General features: G+C 45.2%; 1 non-coding gene across 1 annotated transcript; it reads left to right on the forward strand.

Moving 5' to 3' along the window:
* The first annotated feature begins 207 nt into the window (after positions 1-207).
* On the forward strand, positions 208-312 carry LOC118759690 (U6 spliceosomal RNA). The gene has a single exon (XR_004996347.1). It is a non-coding gene; the product is annotated as a U6 spliceosomal RNA (small nuclear RNA).
* The last annotated feature ends 7810 nt before the right edge of the window (positions 313-8122 follow it).

Genomic DNA, 8122 nt, shown 5'->3' on the forward strand with positions numbered 1-8122 from the left:
CAACCAGGGCTGGGAGGCAGAAATCATGGACCTCATTTGGGTCTCCCATATCACTCATCTCCTACTGCTTTCCCAGGTACATTAGCAGGAGCTGGATTGGACTTGAATCAGTGTTCAAATGGGATACTTGTGGTGCCACAGGTGGCAGCTTAACTCACTGTACCACAATGCCCGCCCCTAACCTTTGTGTTTTAAAATAGATGAACAGTGCTTGCTTCAGCAGCACATACACTAAAATTGGAATGATACAGAGAAGATTAGCAAGGCCCTTGTGTAAGAATGACACAGATTCTTGAAATATTCCACATTGAAAAAACACAAGATGAACAGATGAAGTTCAGAGAGGTAAAGGGACTTTCCAAAGGGAAACAACCATTTAGTGACAGAGCAGGGATCAGGATCTGTAGAAGATTCTTGGCTGCCATACAGCAAGCGTCCTTTTCCAAATGTCATTCTTAATTTAGCTTCTTGAACCACCATGAACAATCTTTAAATTGTCAGATAATCTGCTGAAAATATTCATTCCTGCACTTTGCTGGGAAGATGGTTTCCCATCTTAACCTGAAAAGACCAAGGTATCATTCTTGTTTCCACAACCTATCTACATCAAAAGCAAAAATCCATCCCTCTGATTTAGCCTACAGTCTCCTTCCTTCTTTGCTGGCATGAATTTTTGGCTGAAAGGAAAGAGTAGAGAACTTTTTCTGAGTCTCCATTACCTACAGGTTCTGCCACTCCAACCCCACATACACCTAGCAGTGTCTGTGATAATCACTGACGTAGAAACCTTGGAGTGAAGATGATAAAGTAAGATGGTAACCCAAGTGTATGAGTTTCCAAAACCTCGAAGTCCCTGCCTCTGCATTGAGAGCATATTGGAGACAGCCAGTGGGTTTCCATGTGCTTAATTTTCTCTACTACTCGGAACAGTTGGCCTAGAGTTAAGGAGGGTTAGGTGACCTTTCAGAGAATGGGTGGAAGGTGGCAGCAATGCGGCCTGTACAGTTGCCACCAGAGGTCCCTTCTCATCTGCGGTGCTTCTGGTGTCAGGCTTTGCTAGAGCTTGGAGAAGGTACTCCTGGGAGCAGTTCTTGGCCTGTTCTGGGCCTCACTGGCTTGTTCCGCACCATGCGCCAAAGGCAGGAATGAGGTGGGATGAGATGGTGTCTTCACACCCCACCAGCCTCGGAAGCAAAGTGTTTAAACAGGAACAGGAATCTGAAGCTTCCTCTTCAACACACACACATGCGCGCACGTGCGACATTCCACTGGTTGCAGGCAAACAGCCAGTTTCCTTCCTGAATGTGTAGTCTAGCTCCAGGGGTATATTTACTGAAAGCTAAGGAAGCTCCAGCTTCACGGACCCTCTGCTTAATAGGCCCCTTCTAAAGGCCTTGGCCCCTTCACATTATCATTGTAACTTTGCATTCATTTCCTGAAAGAAGTTTTGCTTGCCCCCTCTCAAGTACAAAAGACTGAAGCCCCAAAGGGCTTGGATCGGCTTGGCCTGGCTGGGCCAAACCCAGAGACACAGGATGTCACAGGAGAAGCAGCTGGGGGTGATATTTTCATAAGGAAACTCTCTCAACAGGCTAATGCATAAGGGTTTCCGGTGGGAGGGGGAGAAGGGTCACATACATGCCAAAGAGCAGGGCAGCCACTTGCCTTGCAAAGGGCACGGGAAATGCCAGGGCCAGCAAAGGTGAGAGGGCCTCTCCTCTTCCCAGCTTGATGTATTGCTTTGGCAAGAGTTTGCCAAGTCTGTAGGGGCAAAGTGGCTTCCTGACAAACCCATTGCATCCTGCTGGTGCCTTCTGAATAAACAAATGATCTTGCCAACCATTGTGTAGAGTCAGAGGAGAATGGCGACAACTACAGTTCCAGCATTGCTGTGAGTTGCGATGACCTACAAATTTTCAAAGGAATAAATGATCTGGGTGGAATGATTACTTCTGTTTGCAGAATACAAGTGGATTCTGGGATGAAAGCAAAAATACACAATGTTGGAAGATGAGTGTAAAGAGCTGGCAGCTTTGAAAGCAAGCATTACTGGAAGCATGCTGGCACTGACTGGTGAGACCTGACTGTAGCTCCTCCAACTTTGCGCTCACTGACCTCAACTTGGTAGCTTGCAGACAGCCGTGGTAGGAGTATTTACATTATTGAAATTGTCAATCGCAAATCAGGGCTATCCTGCTCAGAATGGTTGTTAAACATTTATCAGCCATTCAGTGCATGGATCACACACACACACACACACACACAGAGCTGGCTCTCTTCCTGTGTATGTGTGTTTGCATAAACATGTATGGAACACATGTACATTCTTCCCTCTTTGTGGCTGGTTTGCATTTCAGCACATACCTCCTTGCTCTGTCATACAGTTATATTTAGTGTTTTTCTAGTGACCAAAACTTGGTCCCAGATGTTGCGCTCTCTCTCCTTCTTGAATTCACAACTGTTCTCTCCCTTACATCCTGAGGTCTTCAGTGACTCGGGGATTAGGTAACTAGTTGTGCAACCTTCTGAAGCAATTCCACAGTTGAGCAGCAGGTTGCCCTGTCTGTCTGTAAGTGAGCAGTAAACATGGTATCACAAACAGGGTAGTGTCACTGAAATGGAAACTGCATCAAGATTTGATTGTATTCTTTTTGTCTTTTTGTTCAAGATGCAAAGACAAAGACAAATAGCTTCCAAATACTAGTTCACTCCCCAATGCCTGCAATGATCAGGGATGGCCAGGCTGAAGCCGGGAACCCAGGCCAAGTCTCTCACTTGGGTGGCAGGATTTCAAACACTTGAGCCATTATCTCTGTATGTCAGGGTCTTCAGTAACAGGAGCCAGAGTTGAGTACAAACCTACTCTGATGTTGGCTGCAGTTATTTCAACAACCCTTAAATATCCTTCTTGTCATGTTTTTGTAGGAAACTCAACACTCTGAGTCCTTATCCAAGTATCCTTTTCGGCTGGCACAGGAAGAAACTTGACCATCTTTGTGTGAGATGGGTAGAAATGGACAAAGAAGTCAGGTGACCCACCTGGGCCAGACCCAACAATGGCTGTTAAGCCTTGGATGAAAATCTTGAGCTGCATAATATTACATGGGAGAAGCCAGTATAATGGCATAGCAGGTAAAGCGATCACCTGTGACATTAGTATCTCACATGGGAGGTGGTTTGAGTCCTGGCTGCTCCATTTCTAATCTAGCTCCTTTCTAATGTTCCTGGGAAAGCATAAGAGGACAGCCCAAGTGTTTGGGTCCCAGGACATGCACATGGAAGACTCAGAAGAAGCTCTTGGCATCTCCTAGCTTTAGATGGCCCCAGCCATTGTGACCATTTGGGGAGTGAATCAACTGATGGAAGAATATCTTTCTCTTTGTCTCTCCTGTCTTTCTTAACTGTGTCTTTCAAATAAATTTATCTTTTTCAAAAATCTAAAAATTAAAATATATGTTATGTAGGAGACATCAGAAGGTGACTGGCATTTGCATACCTTATTCATGCTATGCCTGTAACAAATAGCCATTGCAGGAAATAGTTTTACTTATAATTACCAGAAGGGAGAGCTGAGGTCTAAGGAATTTAAGTACTCTGAAGCCTTTGTGTTGGCAAAGGAAGCGAACCCTAGGCCTATGGCACTAACATCCCATATGGGAGCCAGTTCATGTTCCAGCTCCCTGCTTATGGCCTGGGAGAGCAGCAGAGCATGGCTCAAGTGCTGGGGTCGCTGTACCCACGTGGGAAACCTGGAAGAAACTCATGACTCTTGGGTTTGGATCAGCTATGTTCTTGCCATTGTGGTCATTAGGTGAGTAAAACAGCAGATGGAAGACTCCTCTCTTTGTCTCTCCTTCTCTCTGTGCAATTCTGCCTTTCAATTAAAAATGAAAAGTTAGTTCTTTAAAAAAAATTATGTGCCCTGCTTACAAATTACACCTAGTATAATAGGGACACATTTTGTCAATAATTTAAATCAAAACTTCTTAGAAAAATCAAATACAGGCTTGTCAGAAAAAATAAACCCCAGCCCTATGCCTTTCCACCTCTCCTTTGTTTTAATACTATTCTCCAAGGCAACTCTGAATTTTTAATTCAGGTAGTCACAATAAATTTATTATTATAATAATGAGTGCAACGATTTTGCATTGTTTATATTATGCCTTTATCTTTAATGCCTAGGACAGTACCTGGTACATCAGAATTATTTGTTGAAAAAATACTGACTTGGGCCCGGCGGCGTGGTCTAGCGGCTGAAGTCCTCGCCTTGAACGCCCCGGGATCCCACATGAGCGCCAGTTCTGATCCCAGCAGCTCCACTTCCCATCCAGCTCCCTGCTTGTGGCCTGGGAAAGCAGTCGAGGACGGCCCAGAGCATTGGGACCCTGCACCCGTGTGGGAGACCCGGAAGAGGTTCCTGGTTCCTGGCTTCAGATCGGCCCGTTGCGGCTCACTTGGGGAGTGAATCATCGGACGGAAGATCTTCCTCTCTGTCTCTCCTCTCTGTATATCCGACTTTGTAATAAAATAAACAGATCTTTGAAAAGGGGGAAAAAAAAAAGAAAGAATACTGACTTTTCCTGATGTATTATTTGATCAAATGCATTGTGATGAGGTTCTAGTGTGCTAACAACCTTGTCCCTTTACCTCCCCAACTGCTTCTCATTGAGCTTCCACCAATATTTCTAGTTTCTTTAAAAACTTAAGGACCACTCTGAATTCTCCTTCCATAGCTACAGATGTTATCTCTTTCTCCACCATGAGGGAATCTTGGTTTCAATGCAGGTGCTGACCGGAGGACCCACACCCTTCCTCTCCAGACTGGTGACTTCTGGACCTGGGTCCCTCCGCCTAATTTAGGGAACTATATTCTAAAATTATGGACACTGGGACATAGATTTGGAACTAGAGGCCTAGAGACCAGGGGAGAACAGCTAATGAAGGAGTGAGTCCTGGTTTGTTTTCAGATTAAAGCCAAGTTTAGTTTAGAAGTGTTGGGGAAAAATATTCAGGCTGGATTCTTGCTGGGAGTTTCCTGCTCTCTAAGCTGAATTTCTGCCCTTTCCACAGAGCAGGACTTCACATTTCCAGATTGGGACACTTTGAAACTAAAAACTGGTGGATACTCTGGGTTCTCCACTGCTATAATTTCCTCGAATATCCCAGAACCATCTTCTTCCGTATGTACCCTGAAACAAGTTAACTTCCTGGACAGGCCGTGAAGGGGAGAGGGGAGCTAAGCACCATGGTGTTAGTCGGGAAAAATCACTAACACTGGGGGCGGAGGCCATGAAAAGAAAACAGTCACGGGCTTTGTTTTCTAGAAGTCTCTGGCTGGCATTGCACACACAACACAAACACTGTCCACGTGGGTGCCTTATACAGACTTTCTGTTGTGACTTTTCCCTGCCTACTTCCAGAAAACAGCTTCGCTTGTCTTTTATCTGTACTTCCTCCTCCCTGGTGACACCCATTCCTTGTTCTTAAAGGTACCTGCTGGATCTGTGGATCTAAGTTAAAATGGAATTTGATCTATAAGTCTTGCACCTGTCAGGCCTTTGGACTTGGGCAACATCCAGGACAGAGGACAGGGCAACCTGGTTCAGATCCCACAGCCTTTCGCTGGCCCTGCTAAGTGCCAGAATCCCAAGGAATAGGCAAAGCCCTGCTCTAACCAGCGCTATGATTCAGCAGGGCACCAAGCTTTCTGTAGACTGCCCCGCATTCTGGACACAGCAAGCCAGTTAGCACATTCTAGGTTCTTACTCACTTGCACATTAGAACCTGGTGTCACTTACAAGCAATATCTCCCACTGAAAGCATTGTCCAGTAGGAAGTAGTGGGGCATTCAGATTACAGCAGGATTAGAATTAAATTTCAAACGCTTAGGTTTTGGATTAAAATAAAGTTGCATCATTAGTTGGGATCAGATCCAATTAGGAATAACAGAAGAATCTAGAAATGCTTTAAAATACAGATTTTCTTGTACATCATTAAGAAGCCCAGAGATAGGACCTGGAAGCGTGACCTAGCAGCTCAAGTCCTTGCCTTGAACGCGCCAGGATCCCATATGGGCGCCGGTTCTAATCCCGGCAGTTCCACTTCCCATCCAGCTCCCTGCTTGTGGCCTGGGAAAGCAGCTGAGGACGGCCCAAAGCATTTGGGACCCTGCACCCGCGTGGGAGACCCGGAGGAGGTTCCTGGTTCCCGGCTTCAGATTGGCGCAGCACCGGCCGTTGCCGTCACTTGGGGAGTGAATCATTGGACGGAAGATCTTCCTCTCTGTCTCTCCTCCTCTCTGTATATCTGACTTTGTAATAAAAATAAATAAATCTTAAAAAAAAAAAGAAGAAGCCCAGAGATAGTCCAGGACTGATAATAGCAGCCTTTGTTCCTGCCATGGGAAAGAACAAAAATAAGCTTATACTGGTCCCACCATGGAATCATACCAGATCAAGGCAACAGCAGGAAATCTACCAGCTTGTGTAGTAGACACGTACCTGAGGACACCAGACTTTCAAATCAGGATCTAACTTACTCAGACCTTGTACCCATTTCTAACAACTAACACAGCTCAACAACTTGTGCCTACTGCTGACAGAGTGCCAAGAATGTAGGCTATATTTGGGCCTGGTGAGGTAGCCTGGTGGCTAAAGTCCTCGCCTTGCATGCACCAGGATCCCATATGGGCGCCAGTTCTAATATAGCTCCCTGCTTGGCCTGAGAAAGCAGTAGAGGATGGCCCAAAGCTTTGGGACTCTGCACCCATGTGGGAGACCTGGAAGAAGTTCCTGGCTCCTGGCTTCAAATCAGCTCAGCTCTGGCTTTTGTGGCCACTTGAGAAGAGAATCAGTAGACGGAAGATCTTTCTCTGCATCTCTCCTCCTCTCTCTGTATATCTGACTTTCTAAAAAAAGAAAGAATACAGACTACATCTGACTAGGCCTGATGGAAGATCCCCAGCCAGCTTCACTGACCAACAAAAATGAATCATGTTGATTTGCACATCTCTGTATTCCTCCTCCGCTCCCTCCCCACACCCCAACATCATCCCCACATACCACCCTGCAGGAAGTCCCACTGCAGCAGAAATGGGTAGGAAAGAGAACACCATCAATTAACATTGGGGGCCATAATCAGGAAGATCAAGTTCCAAATCTATTCCAGCACTTAGTATTAATGCAACTGAGGAGATTACATGACCCTTCTAAGGATTAGGGTCCTTATATATATAAACTTAAAATACATAGATTGATTTGAAAGGCAGAGAAAGAGAGAGAATGAGAGTGAATGAGAGCAAAAGGAATCTCCCTTCTTCAAATGTTCACAACTTCCGGGCTGAGCTTGGCCTGAGATAGTAGTGCAGGCCAGGTCTCCCACATGAATACCAAGGACCCCTAGTACTAGAGCCACCCTCTGCTGCCTCACCCAGTGTACTTACCCGGAAGCTGGAATCAAGTGGAGCCAGGGATTGACCTCAGGCTCACACTGAGTGGCATCTTAACTGCTGAACTAAATGCCTGCCCTCCTCAAACAGTCTTGAGTTTTCATTTGGGGCGAGTGTCAAGGTGAAGTAGTCTAATCCTCTTTATGCAGTGCCGGCATCCCTTATGGATGCTGATTTGAGTCCCGGCAGATCCACTTTTGATCCAGTTCTTTACTTATGGCCCAAGTCCTTGAGACTCTGCACCCACTTGGCAGACCCAGAAGATGCTCCTGGCGCCTGGCTTCAGATTGACTCAGCAATGGCAGTGATAGACATCTAGACAATAAGGAAAGATCTCTCTCCTTTCCTCTGGAAAATTCACATTTCCAATAAAAGTAAATATTTTTGTTAAAAAAAAGAGTTATTCTATGTATGTACATACAGATGTTAGGAGTATCCTATTAATTGCACAAAACATTAATTAAGCCAGTTGTCTTACTTTTCTGATGAATAATTTTGGATAAAACATTAAGGAACTTTGTCATGCTAATTTAATAAAGTATTTTAAAACACTTATTTGAGGGGGTATTATGGTTCAATGGTATAAAATGGCAGGTAGGATGTTGGTCTATCATATCAGAGTGCCTGGGATTGAGTCTTGCCTTCACTCCTTGCCCTCTGCCTTTTTTTTTTAAG

The sequence above is a fragment of the Ochotona princeps genome, chromosome 17 (genome assembly GCF_030435755.1).
Source record: "Ochotona princeps isolate mOchPri1 chromosome 17, mOchPri1.hap1, whole genome shotgun sequence".
Lineage (NCBI taxonomy): Eukaryota > Metazoa > Chordata > Mammalia > Lagomorpha > Ochotonidae > Ochotona > Ochotona princeps.